General features: G+C 36.2%; 1 long non-coding RNA gene across 1 annotated transcript; it reads left to right on the top strand.

Moving 5' to 3' along the window:
• The first annotated feature begins 119 nt into the window (after window positions 1–119).
• LOC149240277 (uncharacterized) lies at window positions 120–5670 on the top strand. The gene is made up of 6 exons (XR_016245518.1): window positions 120–252; window positions 2717–3162; window positions 3265–3557; window positions 3670–3949; window positions 4616–4928; window positions 5131–5670. It is a non-coding gene; the product is annotated as an uncharacterized LOC149240277 (long non-coding RNA).
• Window positions 5671–16458: the final 10788 nt, after the last annotated feature.

Genomic DNA, 16458 nt, shown 5'->3' with positions numbered 1-16458 from the left:
ATGTACATACATACATACATACATACATACATACATACATACATACATACATACATACATACATACATATATATATATATATATATATATATATATATATATATATACATATATATATATATATATATTAACCTTTGTTCATGATTTATGTTTTGGGTTTCATGAGTGGGGAAATTAAGGCAAGCCTTAACAACACATATTGTGGGTTTAGGGCTGATGAAGATTCAACAGATGTAATGGGCAAAGATGGAGGTATGTATGAGAGAATTCACTAGTTTGTTGCTACATAATTTAATTGTTCTACTTTGTTTTAATTGAACTCTTGTTGCTTCTTATATCATATGTGCTAATGTGAATTTATTATAGGCAATATAGGTAAAGGAAGGTAATTGGAATCTTTAAGCACAAGCAAAAATTGCTTTTCTAATTGATTAGAGTTTTTATATATGGATGAAATAAAACAAAAGTTTAAATTCATGTCATGACCATACTAGTTTTCATCTACAATTGGGAGGGGTACTAAGCAATTTGTGAGTTTGTAGATATGGATGAAAGAAACAAAAGTCATCTACAATTGGGAGGGGTACTAAGCAATTTGTGAGTTTGTAGATATGGATGAAAGAAAACAAAAGTTTAAATCCGTGTTGTGACCATACTGTTTTCCTCCACAATTGTTAGGGGTATGAAGCAGTTTGTGAGTTTGTAGATATAGATGAAAGAGAACAAAAGTTTAAATCCATGTTATGACCATACTAGTTTTCATCTACAATTGGGAGGGGTACTAAGCAGTTTGTGAGTTTGTAGATATGGATGAAAGAGACAAAGTTTAAATCTATGTTCTGACCATACTAGTTTTCATCTACAATTGACAGGGGTACTAGCAGTTTGTGAGTTTGTAGATATGGATGAAAGAGAACAAAAGTTTGAGTCCATGTTATGACCATACTAGTTTTCATCTACAATTGGACGGGGTACTAAGCAGTTTGTAGATATGGATGAAAGAAAACAAAAGATTAAATCCATGTTATGGCCATACTAGTTTTCATCCACAATTGGGAGGGGTACTAACTTCTAAACAGTTTGTCTCACTAGAGAGTGTGGGTTTCTTACGTGTATTCCAATCTCAACATTTTCATTACAACATGACACGTTTTTCTTCTCAGCTCCATAATATCTACAACTTTCTATATGGTTGCTTCATGTTTTTAGGAAGGAGCCAAGAGCATCATGGACTTCTTACATCATTCTATCATAGATAAATGCACGTTTGACAGAAATTTACCATGGCTAGGCAATATAACGAACATAAAAAAATTGGCCTCTTAAAAGGCTAGGAAAGAGTGCATTCAACTTTGGTACATGTAGGGTTTATGGAGGGGTCTGGTTTCAACCTCTTGCCAATAGCTCCCTTTAGCCTTATCCTACATTTAGTTTTCTGTTATTCTTCAATCAACTTTAGTTGGGCCTTAATTCACACACTAAACTATTTGGAGACGAAGCCTCATTCCTCATTCTAAATACATGTTTTTGCCATTCTTCAATCAACTCTAGTTGGGCCTTAACTCCACACACTTAGTTTTCTGCCATTCTTCAATCAACTTGTTGGTGTGTAATTCACACACTAACCTATTTTGAGACGAAGCCTCATGCCTCATTCTAAATACATGTTTTTGAATTTTTCAATCAACTTTCGTTGGGCCTTAACTCCACACACTAACATAGAAAACCTAGCCTCATAAAACCTAGGAACATAGACCAGCTAAAACTAAATAGGGTTTTGATAGACTCCTATGAAGAAGTGGTCCAAACAGGCCAAAGAAACCTTCTTCAGCATATATTTTGTTCCCCCAAGGACAATGGACTCAAGTGGGTCTTATTAGCAAACAATGTCCGATCTTGAAGGAAACCAAATGGAAACCAAATGCTAATTGTTTTTATTCTAAAGGGAATTAAGTTATTAACCAAAAAAAATTTTGAGAGTGGTGCCCTTATGCTTGCTCGTTGTCTTTCTTACGATATTAGGCTTGAAGGGAATTTAGATTCCTTAAAAACTTCAGTATTCCATCATATCATCACATGCACATAGAAAAAATGCATTTCCCCAATGTCATATAATGCTCTAGTCTATTGTAAACCGAACAAAATATTTGATGCCCTTCTAATTTACTTCTATAAGAAAGACATTGATTTCTATTATATGAATGCTTCCCATGTTTTTTTTTAAGAATGTTCATTTTAATTATATGCTCCAATTCACTATGTTATATCACCAATTGGTGAAATATGAGAATCCAAATATGATTTTCAAGGATATGGGAGCTTTTATAAGAACTAAATGGAAAGCAATGGAAAGCATTGACCATAGAAAAGAAATCATGTGAAGAGAAACAAGATGAAAAGAAAGCACACACTGGTGGTAAACTATGGAACTGTGAAGACTTTATTCACTATGTTCTATATTTTTACATTAGGTTTCAAGGGCTCGCAAAGGGCTCGCAAATTAGACTTTTGAAGATTTTGGGGCTACATAGACACGAGACTATAGAACTGAAGCTTCTCTAAAACTAACAGAAACACAGGTCCACATTTAAGCTTTTGGAACAATATATGTGCTTTCTCTTCCTGTAAAGACTTAAAAATATAAATGAATATTGTCATTTGATGCAATTATTTTTGAAAATAGAAATGAATTATTGTTATATCTTGCCATGTGTAGGATGAGGATTTGTTCTGTAGCAACCAATGCTTTGTCCAAACTTTTATTGCTTGGAGGCTTGGGGCCTTGGTTCCTTGGACCGTAAATGTTCCACTGCATGCAGTTCGGGCAGGAGATCAAAGACAAGGATGCTACGTACCTCACCTCTTGCCATCATTGGTCACCCTCCCCATATACCACTGCTATCTTTAGCCCTGTCCATTTATCATACTCATTGTGCCTTTGTATCTCTGGATTCATTGAAGCAGCAATAAAGGGCAACCTGGCAAGCGAATTGAAACATGTTAAATGTATGACCTCTTCCATTTCGGTGCTGATCTAACTATACTGGGAAATCTAAGCCCCAGGTTTTGCCTCAATTTTGTATGGCAGCAAGCATTTGTGACTCTTATTTTGGTTGCTAAGCTTTGTACATTTCAGAAGTTATTTTTATCCATGATACCAAGGTTTGTGCTAAGCTAGCCCACTTGTTTATTTTTTTACCATTGTTAGTTTGTTTGCTTTCATAGATTTATGTTTCTGATTTTTCACTTATTCATGGTGCACAGGCTGTCAAAAATTTGATGGGAATAGAGTTGCAGAGAGTTGTGCCAGGGCAGCATGGAAACTTTGACAAAATGGAGACCTGTAGAAAAACAACAGTCAATGATTTTCTACAATCAACGAGGCAAAGTAAGATAAGTGGTAGGAACAAGAGTCGGGATGGTGCAGTAAAACGACCACTGCAAGGCCATGAGCGAGGTTGTGCCTCAAGAAGGAAGAAATAAATTTGCAGTGAACATGAAATACATAGATTGGATGCTAAATACACAAGTTTCTGTTAGCATATCTACATTCAAAGGTAGTAATTACAGACCTATTTTTGTATGGTGACATTTTTTATTTGTTTATGGTTAGTTTAATTCTTTTCATATATTTATTTTTCCAAGTTTGTGCTTGTTCATTGCGCACAGGTTGTTGCTATTAGGCAATTTGATTGGAATAGAGGGCAAGGAAACAGAGAATTGTGCCAGAACATCATGGAAATGCATGGGAACTTTGACAAACTCAAGACTTGAAAATGACAATCAATGATGCAAATTAAGATGAGTGGTAGGAAGAAGAGTTGGGACTGTGCAGTAAACCGTCACTGCAAGTCCTCGCAAATTAGACTTTTTAAGAGGGCCATGGAAACATGAGACTAAAGCTCTGAAGGCTGAAGCTTCTCTAAAACTAACAGAAGCACAAGCAAAGGTCAACAATTAAGCTTTTGGAACAATATATGTGCTTTATGTTCCTGTTAAGATATAGAAATATATTGTCATTTGTTGCAATTATTTTTGAAAAGAGAAATGAATTATTGTTATATCTTGCCATGTGTAGGACCAGGCTTTGTTCTTGTCCTAACCAATGCTTTGTCCAAACTTTAATTGCTTTGGAGGCTTTGGGCCTTAGTTCCTTATATCTTGTTCCTTTGACAATAAATGTTCCACTGCCTGCATGTTAGGCAGGAGATCAAAGACAGGGATACTACCTACTTCACCTCTCCCCATCATTGGTCACCCTCCCCATATACCATTGTTATCTTTAGCCCCGTCTATTGGTCATACTCACTCTAGCTTTGTATTTCTGGATTCATTGAATCGATACTAAAGGGCAACCTGACAAGCAAATTGAACCATGTTGAACGTATGACCTCTTCAATTTCGGGCTGATCTAACTATATCGGGGATTCTAAGCCCCCAAGTTTGCCTCAATTTTGTGTGTGGTTGCTAAGCTTTGTACTTCTCAGAAGTTATATTTATCCATGATACTAAGGTTTGTGGTAAGCTATCCCAGTGTTTTATATTTTTACCCTTGTTAGTTTAATTGCTTTTATATATTTATGTTTGTAAATTTGTGCGTATTCATTGTGTACAGGCTGTCAAGAACTTGACGGGAATGGAGTTGCAGAGAGTTGTACCAGGGCAGCGTGGAAACTTTGGAAACTTTGACAAACTCGATACCTGTAGAAAAAAAAACCAACAATGATGCAAACTAAGATAAGTGGTGGGAAAAGGAGTTAGGATGGTGCAGTAAAACCATCACTGGACATGATCAAGGTTGATCCTCAAGAAAGAAGAAAGAAAATTTGCAGTGAACTTGAAATACACATGGTAAAAGGGCTGAGAGGAAAAAATGGATTGGATGCTAAATACAAATAAAGCTTTTGCTAGCATATCTCCATTCAAAGGTAGTAATTACAAACCTATTTTTCTATGGTGACATTTTTTATTTGTTTAGGATTTTTTGGTTGGCTGACCCTCGAGGATTTGAACATTGTTTACATAATACTTCTATGGCGATAGGCAATTGATCTGAGCTATTGTTTATGGTTAGTTTAGTTCTTTTCATATATTTATTTTTCCAAGTTTGTGCTTATTCATTATGCACAGGCTGTCGCTATTAAGCAACTTGATGGGAATGGAGGGCAAGGAAACACAGAGAATTGTTCCAGAGCAGCATGGAAATGGATTGGAACTTTGACAAACTCAAGACTTGTAGAAAAACAACAATCAATGATGGGAGTGGAGGGCAAGGGAACACAGAATTGTTCCAAAGCAGCATGTTGCTTAATGGGAATGGAGGGCAAGGAAACACAGAGAATTGTTCCAGAGCAGCATGGAATGGATTGGAACTTCGACAAACTCAAGACTAGTAGAAAAACAACAATCAATGATGGGAATGGAGGGCAAGGGAACACAAAGAATTGTTCCAAAGCAGCATGGGAATGGATGGGAACTTTGACAGACTCAAGACTTGTAGTAAAACAACTATCAATGATGCAAATTAAGATAAGTGGTAGGAAGAGGAGTTGGGACGGTGCAGTAAACTGTCACTGCAAGGCCATGATCAAGGTCGAGCCTCAAGAAAGAAAAAGCCATGATTAAGGTTGATCCTCAAGAAAGAAAATTTGCTCTGAAGCATGAAATACACCGATAGACTGACTAAAAGTGTTGGGAGGAAAAGTCTCCGTTATCTTATTATCTCCATTCAAAAGTAATACTTGGTAAATGTTGTCTGCCACAATAGTCCAAAACACTAATATAGGCGTGAATTAAGCAAAGGAGCTTTAAAAATATGGCATAGATGTCTTTTTGGGTTGTTCTTAGAAATCGAAGGACATCATAGTACAGGGTTATCATCAATCACAAACTCTGGGGATTCTCAGTCTTCACATCCCTCATTTAGTTCTAGTGGCATCGTCATATTCAGGTCTAATGATTCAACTTAAGTCAGAAATAGAAGGACATCAGGTCTAATGATTCAACTTAAGTCAGAAATCGAGGGACATCATAGCAATGTTTTTTGGGCTGTTCCTATCAAATTAGATTTGCAAGCCCACGTCATTGCAAGCCCACTTCAGAAATTGAAGGACATAGCAGAAGTTTATCATCAATCACAAACAAACTCTGAGGATCCTCATCGTCTTCCCATCTCTCATTCGGTTCTAGTGGCATCAACATATTCAAGTGTAACAATTCTTATTCAAGTCTAATAGTTCTTGGATCCAATGTTTAGCCTGTAAATACAATATTGCCCCCCAATAGACTGGTTTTCTTTCCCAATTAGTTTTTATGTTGGACAGCAATTTGGATATTGTAAATTGCACCATAAACCACATATTTATTTTGGGCCCAGCACTGTGTACCCTTTGTGATAATACAAGTAATGTTCTTGTACTTTGAAATTAGTTTCTATACTGGTCAGCAATTTGGATATTATAAATTGCACCATAAACCACATATTTATGTTGGGCCCAGCACTGTGCCCTTCGTGCTACCCTTCGTGCTAATACAAATGTTGGGCCCAGCACTGTTTGCCCTTTGTGCTAATACAAGTAATGTTCCTGTACTTCAAAATCAGTTTCTATGATGGTCAGCAATTTGGATATTGTTAATTGCACCATAAACCATATATTTATGTTGGGCCCAGCACTGTGTGCCCTTCGTGCTAACACAAATATAGCAAATAATGTTTTTGTACTTCAAAATTAATACATTGAGCAAATAATGTTTCTGTACTTTAAAATTAATACATTGTGCCATAAATGAACCGAGTATCTTCATAACTGGCTCTCAATAATAGCCCTACAGTGGACTTCTTTAACAGTCCTACATGTCTATATTTTATGGAATTTGAAGTTTTGGTTCAAAGAGTGTCATGATTTTTCCCACTTAACTTAAAAATCAATTTAGTGCAAAATTATATATATTTCAAGGTTGAGCTGCAAACCTGACTGTGTCTTCAATGCATTTTATTGCTAACAGTGTTTTCTCCCTACAGTGGACTTCTTCAACAGTTCTATATGTCTATATTTTATGGAATTTGAAGTTTCGGTTAAAAGAGTGTCATGATTTGTTCCACTTAACTTAAAAATCAAGCTAGTGCAAAATTATATATATTTCGAGGTTGAGCTGCAAACGACTTGAATGCATTTTATTCCTGAGTGTCTTCAATGCATTTGATTGCTAATAGTATTTTCTTTAAGTATCCGTAAAGGGGATCACTTTGTGTTTATTCTAAGATATCCTATATCCTATTTATTTGGTGTTGTGTTCTCAGATGTTATTAATGTTCCTGGCTTTTGAATGGAGAAGGTGGTTTGAGCTTCCGGAAGGCGGGAGAACCCTTAAAGGTAGAAAGTTTAGGTTTGTAGCAAGCCTAGATAGGAAGTGGGGATTAGACTAGTCATTGTACATTACAGAAAAGTATTTCATGCACAATTGCATGGGTAGGGACACGTGTAGGAACACCTGCAGGCCAAATTGGCATCACAATGTAAACAACAACCCTTTAATTTTTCTGCACAACTGCAATGGTAGGGACACCTCCAGGGCAAATTGGGATCACAATATAAACAACAACCCTTTAATTTTTCTCCATAACTGCAATAATTTTTCTGCACAACTGCAATGGTAGGGACACCTCCACGGCAAATTGGCATCACAATGTAAACAATAACCCAATAATTTTTCTGCACAACTGCAATGGTAGGGACACCTCCAGGGCAAATTGGCATCACAATGTAAACAATAACCCTTTAATTTTCCTGATTGCACCCGCAGCCTTGTGAGGCAGCCAGTTGTAAGTAGACCCTGAGAAGTATTGCCTCTTTCAATGTGCATTTGTATTTATAGCTAGATTTCCATTGATTTCTTTCGTTGTTCGTGAACTATGAATCCAAGATGATGAATACATTCTTCTGATTTCAAACTTGCCCCCTTCAATGGCACATAGGTCATTTGTATTGCAAAGTTTGGAAGTCCTAATCTGCCAATCGAGACATTTGTTGTAGTCAAAGTAAAATGAAATTGAAAGTGTCTCAATCTGACTAACTACAAATTCCACAGTATCCTGGTCTTTGTGCTCTTTTTAATGTGTGCTTGTATTTATAGGTAGATTTTCATTGATTTTTTCCATTGTTCCTGGACTATGAAATCATGATGACGAATACTTTCCTCTGATTTCAAACCGCCCCGTCAATGGTACAAATGTCATTTGTATCAATGATAGGAATTTCAGAGTTTGGAAGTCCTAACCTTCCAATGGAAGCATTTGTTGTAGTCAAAGTAAAATGAAATGCCAATTTCACTCTTGAATGGTACAAATGTCATTTGTATCAATGAGATAGTAATTGCAAAGTCTGGAAGTCCTAATCTGCCAATGGAAGCATTTGTTGTAGTCAAAGTAAAACGAAATGCCAATCTCACTCTTGAAAGTAGTGTAGTCTGATTAATTACAAATTCCACATTATCCAGTCTTTGCGCTCTTTCATGGGTCTTGAAGTATCACTGTATTTGTTGTTGTATTCCTCTTACAAATTCCACATTAAGTATCATTGTATTTATTGATATATTCCTCTTGTTGAATTGTTGGATCATTTAATGGTATTTGTTAGTAGAAGTAAGTAAAAATAAGTTAGGTTTTGATCTAGTCCTAACTTACTCGTTATTCTATTAGACAAACACTAACGAATAGCTTTGATAAAGCGACACTAATTCATGGCTAACTAGCTCATTCTACTACTAAGATAAATTCTCTAAGACAATCTCGATCGAAGTCACCACTTTTTACCTCTGAAAATGTTTGATTCCTCTTAGATTGAAATAAAGAAAATTGAACTGAGCAAGACTAGAAAACTTTCATATTTTGAACCACCACCCTTTTACACCTGTTTCACTTTACCTCATAATACACTTCACCTATAGAATAAACTTCACCTATAGAAATCCTCTGGCAATGGAAACCGGAGACGAGAATGAAATCATTGGTAAGTTAAAGAGATCTTTAGATGTCCATATGAAACCACCACACTTTCACACCTGTTTCACTTTACCTCGGAATAAACTTCACATATAGAAACCCTGTGGCAATGGCCGTAGACGAGAATGGAATCATTGGTAAGTTAAAGAGATCTTTAGATGTCCATAGAACAAAGCAATGCAAAGGATAGATCGGCAAAGCTAATCCATAGCACAGTGTAGCGAATCACATAGTACATTGTTGTAGGTGTTGTAGCAACTCACATAGTAGGACGGTGTTGTAAGTGTTAGAAGCAACTCACATAGTAGGACGGTGTTGTAGGTGTTAGAAGCAACTCACATAGAAATAGGTGTTCTAGCAACTCACATAGGTGTTATAAGAAACTCACATAGAAATAGGTGTTGTAGCAACTCACATAGTAGGATGGTGTTGTAGGTGTTAGAAGCAACTCACATAGAAAGATGTCGTTGTAGTCATTGAACCCTCTTGAGTTGAGGATGAGAGTCCATAGGAGTGATCCACCTCTTCATAAATCTTCACCTAGCTCAACCTTCCTAAAAAAATATAATTATACCAAATCCTTAATACCAAATCCGTTGAACCCTCTTGAGTTGAGGATGAGAGTCCATAGGAGTGATCCACCTCTTCATAAATCTTCACCTAGCTCAACATTACTAAAAAAATATAATTATACCAAATCCCTAATACCAAATCCGTTGAACCCTCTTGAGTTGAGGATGAGAGTCCATAGGAGTGATCCACCTCTTCATAAATCTTCACCTAGCTAAACCTTCCTAAAAAAATATAATTATACCAAATCCCTAATACCAAATCCCCAATCTAATGCGATGTATAATAGTAGATTTACTGCAAAAAATAATATACTTCATTATGGTGATCCAACCTTCACCTAGCTCAACCTCCCTTGAAAAAATATAATAGTAGTTTTATTGCAAAAAATAATATACTTCATTATGGTGATCCAACCTTCACCTAGCTCAACCTCCCTTCAAAGAAATATAATTTTACTATATCCCCAATCTAATGCGATATATAATAGTAGATTATAAAAATAATGTATTTCATTATGGTGATCCAAGTTCTTATTAAGAGGGTTGATACCTCCTTTGTCTTTGGTCTATTGGAACTTCTTTCGAGGTAGAAAAGTTGATTGCAAGCCAAAGCCAATTTAGATGCCCTGAGACAAAATAACAAATCAACAAAGCTAATAAAAACACCCTAACATGAAACAACAAGCTTTTCAAGTTTAGCGCTTCATCCTCTAGTAGAAAGATAGGAAGGAACCAACACCATAAATTCTTCAACATGACATTGCCCAAAATATCAACCTCGATGCCATCACGAAAAACATTACAGTAACGAATAATAGATGATTTTCTTAGTTTGCACTTTGGTTATGAAGAAATCACGAGGTCAAATCCCATAATCACATACTTTTGTTGCTTTCACCCGCCGCAGCGCCTTAGAAAAGCCCCTTGTGACTCCCACTTTCAGTACCTTTTGGATGTAGATTTACTATAGGCAGAAGCTCTGTCCATAAAACCAGGGAAAAAAAAATCTGACGCTATATACCAACTGCAAATTGTAACTGTCTGAAAAACTCAAATTACACAGATGGCAATAGAAACTTAACATTGTCCGAAAAATCGGCTTTCGTCGGTAAATTGTAGCATATAAATGTACGTGTGTGCAGATTGAATAAATGGCCTGCTGAGCTCTGTTTTGCATTTATTTCGTGTGATTATTGGGGTGACAGGTAGAAGTATTTGGGTTTGAATGAAGCAAATTTTACGTTTATTCTTTCTAACTATTCTTTGTAAGGAAATTCATGGTAGCTCTACGTAACTTTCATGTTTATAGAGATAGGATAACAGGGTAGCTCTACATGCTTCAGCTGTTGCAGATAAATCGATATTCCATATTTTTACAAGTTCTTAACATAAATTGGGTATTTTTATTAAATGACAATACATAAGTGAATATCTCTTTCTCTCTTTTGTAGAGCTCCTTTTATCATTTAGTGACGTATAATAAGTTATTATAGTTAGAAGGTTATTTGTCAAATTTCATATCATAGCTATTTTGGTTTGGTCACCACTTATTTGTTATTTCCCATTTCATAGCTATGACATCTCTTTCTTATTGCAACCTTATTATATGTAATGATTTTTTCTTCAGTGAAAATGGGCACAAAGGTTCAAAGGTTCTGTAGTGAATATTGTCCAAGAATGGAGTGTATCACATGACTGTTGTTTATCGTCGTAGTTGTAATGAGCAAATCAGGGTCAATTTAACACTGTTGTTTAAATCCTTTTGTTGTATTAACTTTAAGATCTTGGGCTTCTTCTAGATTTGTCCATCTGCATAAGCTACGCTGCCTTTATTCTTATTCAGTTTAAATGAAACTTCTTCTAGATTTGTCCATCTACATAAGCTACACCGCCTTTATTCTTATTCAGTTTAAATGAAACTTCTTCTAGATTTGTCCATCTACATAAGCTACGTTGCCTTTATTCTTATTCAGGTTAATTTCATTTTTTTAGGTGGATAATGTATTTGAAAAAAAAGTTGAAGCCGAGCCATCTTGTGAAATTCTCTCAAATCCAGTTCGAGTTGTTCCAGCGCAGGACAAGTATATTAATTTTTTTTGAAGTCGAGCCATCTTGTGAAATTCTCTCAAAGTCACAATTGTCTCAAATCCAGTTCGAGTTGTTCCAGCGTAGGAAAAGTATATTAAGTTTTTTTGAAGAGAGCGCATATGTGCCCATCTAATTAATGCCTTCAGGGTTTGTTTTACTAAGGGTCACCAAGCCTTCAGAACCAGAAGCGTATTTTGACTGATTCATCACCTTCATCATTAACGTCATCTGGAAATTCGTCAATCCCCAAGCACTTGCATCAACTGCCTGTTGAGGATGGAGAACCTCAACCACAACAATCTTTTGAATAAAACACATGGTCCAACTGATTAGACAGTTTTTAACCGGAAGAAATCGTTTCTTGAAAGATTCCTTAGAAACAATCTTTTGAATAAAACACTATCCAACTTATTGGATAGTTTTTCACTGGAAGAAATCGTTTCTCGAAAGATTACTTCGAAACGACAGACCTTCCAAAAGGTCCTCTTTATTTACATTTTTAGAAGTCATTATGTGGTTTGTTTAATTTTACCTTTATTTGCATTTTTTTAGAAGTCATTATGCGGATTTGTTTAATTTTAACCATGTATTTATCTTCTCCGGTCCAAAAAGAGGCACTAATAATCTTGTTGGCATAACTACTATTGTTATGATGGTCATGATATCATTTGAAGTTTTTTATGATGGTCATGATATCATTTGAAGTTTGTATGTGCCTCTGAAGTATGGAAATTTGTATGTGAGTAGATAAATCATAAATTAGTGTGAGTTTGGATCATAATTTTTATGGTGACCTTTTACGTTAGAAGTTTGTATGTGAGCAGATAAATCATAAATTAGTGTGAGTTTGGACTATAATTATGACCTTTTATGTTAGAAGTTTGTATGTGAGCAGTTAAATCATAAATTAATGTGAGTTTGGACCATAATTTTTATGGTGACCTTTTATGTTAGACTTTGCATGTATTATTTTTCAGTAGCACCAATTCTTGGATATCTGGGTTTGATTGAAGTATTCTACCTTTGAAGTTTCACCAACATTAGTGCTTTGGAAAATCTCTTTCATGTGGGAAGGTATCCAACTTGATGGATAGTAGATCGTAGTTGGTTCCAATTCTTAACAGTGGGAGGTTCCACTATTGAGAGGATTCTATTGAAAATATCGAGCATTTATAGAGGGGAGACACCTTAGGAGAGAATCCTTATGGGTGCAACGATGGAACAAAGACATAGGTAAAACAAGACAAAGGGACAAGAATGGGGGCACATAACATGTTTTCATTCAAAGAACTAAAAGCTTCCATTTTGAAATCCATACCAGGTGTTCGGTATCCTACATGAGTGGATGGTGTTGAAAATCCTTAATAACTGTGATAACCTAGGCAAACATCCCAGCTTGGTCCAACTTCCCTTCATTTATTTCCACATGCTTCAAATTAATTGCTTCATGGACCTTGTCTTTATTTAGTTTTCATTTCAATAATGAACATTTTTTGGCATGCAAGTTGCAAGTTTTTGAAGAACCACTATGGTGTGGTTCTCCTCATACAATTCTTCTGACACTGTATAATCCTTATTTACCATGATCAAACTCGATAAATATTGCCCAAAAGAGTTTCTTCTTGCAAATATTAGGTAATAGGGCCCCTTTAATAACGAATGCCCTTGCCAAGCCCCAGATTAGTATAAGGGTGGTTCAAATACCCCCTTATTGAGAGCCCTAGTTCTTTAGATAGGTTTGCCTAGTTGGTTGGTCTGGATTGGAGCATGGTTGGTTGTGGGGAGCATGAGGCCTTGTCAAGACTTTCAGTCTTTAATGAAGTACCACCTTGCGTCATTGATTGAGTCATTTCCTAGCCTTACTATAATGTTGTAACGATTTACATATTGGGTATGCTTTCCTCTTTGGGTCTTTAACAAAGTATTTCCTTGCTTGACTAATTGAGTAATTTCCAGACCATATTGTAATGCTATAATGATTTACACATTGGGAATGCTTTCCTCATTGGGTATCGGGCATCAACTCCAACTTACTCATGGCTGGGCCATAATAGCTATGCAATATGAGCCTTAGAGGGTGCAAAGGGAGGCCCAAAACAATGCTTTCAATGAGGATGGTGATGACAGTCAATTCTATTATAGCTTCCTCTCATAGGGTTTCTAATCCACTAGTAGGGAAAGTAGAGGTAGTTATAGCACGAACAATGCCATAATGAGTAGTTGCATACTTGCAAGTTTTTGAAGAACCACTTCAATGCAGTTCTCCTAATACAATTCTTCTGAAACTGTCTATTCCTCAATTAGTTTTATCAACCTCGATAAATATTGCCCGAAAGAGAGTGTCTTCATGCAAAGATTAGGTAATAGGCCCCCTTTAACAACTAATGCCCTTGTGAAGCCCTAGATTAGTATAAGGATGGTTCCAATACCCCCTTACCGAGAGCCCTGCTTCTTTAGATAGGTTTGCCTAGTTGGTTGGTCTGGATTGGAGCATGGTTGGGTATGGGGGGCATGAGGCCTTGCCAAGACTTTCTGTCTTTAATGAAGTACCACGTTGCGTCATTGATTGAGTCATTTCCTAGCCTTACTATAATGTTGTAACGATTTACATACCGAGTATGTTTTCCTCTTTAGGTCTTTAACAAAGTACCGCCTTGCTTGATTGATTGAGTCATTTCCCGACCTTGTTATAATGCTATAATGATTTTTACATATCGGGAATGCTTTCCTCTTTGGATATTGGGCACCAACTCCAACTTGCTTATGGTCGAGCCATAATAGCTATGAAATATGAGCCTTGGAGGGTGCAAAGGGAGGCCCGAAATAATGCTTTCAATGAGGATGGTGATGATAGTGAATTCTATTATAACTTCTCCTCATAGGGTTTTTAATCCACTAGTAGGGAAAGTAGAGTTAGTTATGGCGTGAACATGCCATAATGAGTAGTTGCATACTTGCAAGTTTTTGAAGAACCAGTATAGTGCAGTTCTCCTAATAGAATTCTTCTGACATTGTATATTCCTCAGTTAGCTTGATCAACCTCGATAAATATTTCCCAGAAGAGAGTGCCTTCATGCAAAGATTAGGTAATAAGGCCCCTTTAATAAAGAATTCCCTTTCGAAGCCCGAAATTAGTATAGGGGTGGTTCCAATACCCCCTTACTGAGAGCCCTGCTTCTTCAGATAGGTTTGCCTAGTTGGTTGGTATGGATTGGAACATGGCTGGGTATGGGGGGCTTGAGTCCTTGCTAAGACTTTCTGTCTTTAATGAAGTACAACCTTGCGTCATTGGTCAAGTCATTTCCTAGCCTTACTATAATGTATAATGTTGTAATGATTTACATACTGGGTATGCTTTCCTCTTTGGGTCTTTAACAAAGTACTTCCTTTCTTGATTGATTTAGTCATTTCCTGACCTTATTTTAATACTATAATGATTTACATATCGGGAATGCTTTCATCTTTGTGTATCGAGCACCAACTCCAACTTGCTCATGGTCAAGCCATAATCGCTATGCAATATGAGCCTTGGAGGGTGCAAAGGGAGGCCCAAAACAATGCTTTCAATGAGGATGGTGATGATAGTGAATTCTATTATAGCTTCTCCTCATAGGTTTTCTAATCCGCCAGTATGGAAAGTAGAGGTAGTTATAGCATGAACAGTACCATACTGAGTAGTTGCAAACCTAGGAGTAGTTCTAGTTTACCCATAAGGAACAACACTAGCAACAATGGTGATATAAGGATCATTAGCTACATAACTACCAACACCTAAGGTAGTTGCAGGCATTGGACCTTTCTATCTATGAAGAGGCATTGGACCTTTCTTTATAGAAAGACTCAAAATTGATTACTTATTTAACTTGTCGAGGAGAGACAAGGGTCAAGTTATTTATGAAGAGACCTTGGACCTTTCTTAATAGAAAAACAAAAAAAATAGCTATAAAAGTTGTTGGTATTGGGAAAGCTAGGTAGCTGTTGAGAATTTGTGCCGATCCTCTTAGGCTAGTTCCGAGGTTAGTTTATGTTGTACATAGTCATGTTGCATTTGAGGGATATTTGTAATTGCTCTTGATTGTGTGCAACCATCAATTTCAAACTATAGCCTTCTTTAGTTTCGAGTTTTGTTAGGCCAATGCATTTTTTGTCTTTTTGTCATTTTTTGAATCTTCAGTAGAAGGGCAAGAAATTTAACTCAATGCTTGCTTTTCCAAATGTTCATTGGTTAGATTGGGTTTCTCAACTTCTTACTTGTCTAGTATGTGATAGATCATCACCCTATGATTTGGTCATATTGTTAAACATAAGTATTTTATTCTCAGATTTTAGGCTTTTGTGATTCATTCTGATTTTTTTGAGATTGTTTTCTGGATTAATCACATAGTCACTTTTTTGGTCAACAGTTCGAACCAACTACTATGGTTCATCATGTTCACATGTGGAACATGATGCATCTCAACTATTTAAATTTGTATAGGTCAGATTTTTCTTCTTTGTATTGAGGATGAACCACAGTAGTTGGTTCAAAACATCGACCAAAAAAGTGACTATGTGATTAATCTGGAAAACAATCTCAAAAAAGTATTTTATCGTTCGTATATCTCTATAGTTGTTGTTATGAATTGGGATTCATCATAAGAACTCTCATGGTCAATTGGGTATTTGAATTTGTTTTGTTGTCTTATCTAATTGCAAATAATAGCCTTTCATAACTCTACTTCCATCTTCAACAGGATATTTCACTCTCTGAGAAATAGATAAGTTTAGAGGTTTTGTTCTCCTTAATTCACTACTATA

This window comes from Pinus tabuliformis, chromosome 8 (genome assembly GCF_031772625.1).
Source record: "Pinus tabuliformis cultivar Carrire ecotype Pingquan chromosome 8, CPIR1, whole genome shotgun sequence".
Classification (NCBI taxonomy): Eukaryota; Viridiplantae; Streptophyta; class Pinopsida; order Pinales; family Pinaceae; genus Pinus; species Pinus tabuliformis.
The sequence above is the reverse complement of the archived record's forward strand: the minus strand, read 5'-3'. Positions and strand labels throughout refer to the sequence as shown.